This window comes from Sinocyclocheilus rhinocerous, unplaced genomic scaffold (assembly GCF_001515625.1).
Source record: "Sinocyclocheilus rhinocerous isolate Xijiao unplaced genomic scaffold, SAMN03320098_v1.1 scaffold1292, whole genome shotgun sequence".
Classification (NCBI taxonomy): domain Eukaryota; kingdom Metazoa; phylum Chordata; class Actinopteri; order Cypriniformes; family Cyprinidae; genus Sinocyclocheilus; species Sinocyclocheilus rhinocerous.
In genome coordinates, this window is record NW_015656599.1 from 1,174,701 (window position 1) to 1,177,782 (window position 3,082).

Consider the following 3,082-nt stretch of genomic DNA (forward strand, 5'->3'; position numbering starts at 1 on the left):
GTCTTTGTCGATAGTCAAGACGATATTAGGCTCATTCTCCTATAAATGTATTAAATTATTATTATTATTATTAGGCGGCCTATTATAATTCGGCCATTATTATCAAATTGCCCCGCTATTTCACTTCAGCACCGCATTTCACACTCGCGCAAATGAGGATTAGAGCCTTTAGCCGGTGAAGGAGTCTCCAACCACAAACACAGACGTATATCATCTGCTGATATAAGGTATTTCATTGCATTTTAACAAGTAATCTGAACGGTCTATATATGTGCAATATTTTAACCGAGCCCTCACTAACTGTGTTTAACGCCACAGTTATGTTAGAATGCATTTCATTCTTGTTTCTGTGGCGGCGCGTTGGGCTCAACTTTACTCCAAATATATGTACTTCCCTGTTTTAAATACTTTTATATTTAACCCTCCCCCGGCTCTTTACACATGTCCACCACATCTCGACACAGCGTCTCCGGCGTGATGGGAAGCTCAGTGAAGTGCTTGTCGCTATTGCTGAGGTACACCGTTAGGAACATCTGAGTGAATAATAATTAAAAAAAAATACAACATGGGAGGTTATAACAAAAGACAGAAAAACACTCTAAAAAAAAAAACATTTATTAGTTCCTCAATGATTTTTTGATTCTCTAGTTCTTAAGAAAACCATCTACGAACCCAGACCAGAATTTATTCCTCTAATCTAAAGCAGTGTTATTTTAGTATTATTTCTATAAAAGTATTTACTAATATTTTAAATTAGCTTTTAATTTTATATTTTCAGTTCAGTTTAAGTTTTAGTCATTTACTCATTTTATGCTCTTGTATTTTTTTTTTTTATAGTTTATTTGTTTAAATATTTATATTTAGCTTTCATTTATTTTATTAACTTAAACTTATTTTATTTCAGCTGCAAAGGCAACATTTATAATTTTCATATTAGTTTTAGTAATTTTACTACATCAACTTTTTAATTCATCAAAATGTATTTCAGTTAGCTTCCAAGGCAAGTTTATCATCTAATGATAAGGGTTTTCATCTAATATTTATATTTTATTTCAGCTTAAGTTTTAGTAATTTTGTTATGTGCTTTTGTCTTTTTATTATTTCAATTTAGCTTTAATTCATTTTAATTTCATTTTGAATTTTAGAACATCAACTTAAACTTACACTATTTTAGTTAGCTGCCCAGTCAACATTTCTAATTTTTATTTTTTTGTTTTGTAATTTTCAAATTTAAGTTTTTTTTTTCTTTCAGCTATATTTCAATTAACCAAAAATATTTTTTATTGTTATTTTTAGTTAACAATAACAACACTGAACTTATAATGTTACAAACTATGATTTTCCATCTCTCAAGATCTATACAGACAATTCAAATTATGAATGCTCTCAACCATCCAGACTGTTTATAGATTTGTGACTATATGCCAGATGTCCACGTAATCTTATAATACAGCTGTACATGTGGGTGAAAATACCAAGATGGATGGTTGACAGCAAAAAAGATGCTTTATTTCTGTCTTGGCACTTTAATTGCAGCCGGCACAGATGGCTGTCACATCAAGAGGGTTCTTATCCAGAAATAAAACACAAGCACGGGGTAATTAGTCAGAAAGCAAGGAGGTAATTGATTTGTAATTCCGAAGTGAACAGCAGTTTTGGAGGAAAAAGACAAGGTTATTTTCAATGTGGGTTACATCAATGTAAATGAATGAGATTTTTTTTTTATTATTAAATAATTATAAATAACGAGGTCATAAACTCAACATTTTAACTAATAAAGAGTAAGCATATTTTTGAAGGACAATTCTGCTAGTGTGTGTTTATTTTCAGACTATCGGCAGCAGAGTTATTATCACTGCTGATACCCGAGTGCAAAAACACTCAGCAGTTCTCTGTTACTGTGTGTGTGTTTTCATGCTTTGCCAAGCGAAGCTGAGGTACTACTGTCACACCAGATGGGTAGAGGCAAACTCAGTGGCTCTTCCACCTTAACCTGAGTCACACACCGGGAAAGGAAACGGTGCTGCATAAGAATTCCTGAACACACATATTTTCTCACACGGTTCTGATTCTGATTGGTCAACTGTGACATTATGCAGTCAAATGTGTTTGTATAATGGCCACTAATTTTTTCAACTGTTTAGCCATCAACTGATTTCTATCTTTATTATTCTATACTTTATTATTTTATACATTTTAGAATATTAAGATATATATTAAATATTGTACATTTTGTAAACCTCAAAGTATGTAACTTTTGCAACCTCAAATACTTTAAAATAAAAAGCCTGAAATTCACAACCCAGATTTTACCAGCTAAATATTGTAACATGAAATTTGCTTTAATATTTAATAGAAATATTAGATTAGAAACCAAATGTTGCCTTCAACTAACTGAATAGAAATACATTTTAGTACTGAAATTACTAAAACTGAAATACAAATAAATGAAAGCTAAATTTAAATATTTAAAAATAATAACTAATATTAAACCTAAAATTAAATGAAAATATAAAATAAAAGCTGATTCAAAATGAATAAATGCTGTAATACATAAATAATATCAAAATAACACTGCACTAAAGTATCTGAATTTCAACTGATATAAAATAATTTCAAATATTTGAGTCACAAAAAAAAAACATTTCAATGCACCAATGTTACTTTAATATGATTTTTGATATTTACATTTTTACAAGATATTCTGTCTAATATTTATATGTTATTCCAGCCTTGTTGAAATTAACAGAAACAATTGAAACTAAAACTTTAGTAGTTTTAGTTAAAGGTCCAATATTGTCAAAACTTAAATTGCCGGGCTTTTTTCCACAATAACTGAGGTCTAGGGGCTATTTAACTACCATATAAGTTTCAAAACAGATAGTGTTAATTTTGTCAGCTATTTTCATTTTAATCTTAGTCTTAGTCCCGGGCTAAAATGTCCTTGTTAGTTTTTATCATATTTAGTCAACCTTATCCTATTTATCGCAGTGAGTGTTGTCATTTGAGAAATTTACTTTTGCATTTCAGGTATTTAACTTTCTCCAGTAAGCACAAATCAATAGAATGTGGACACATACAT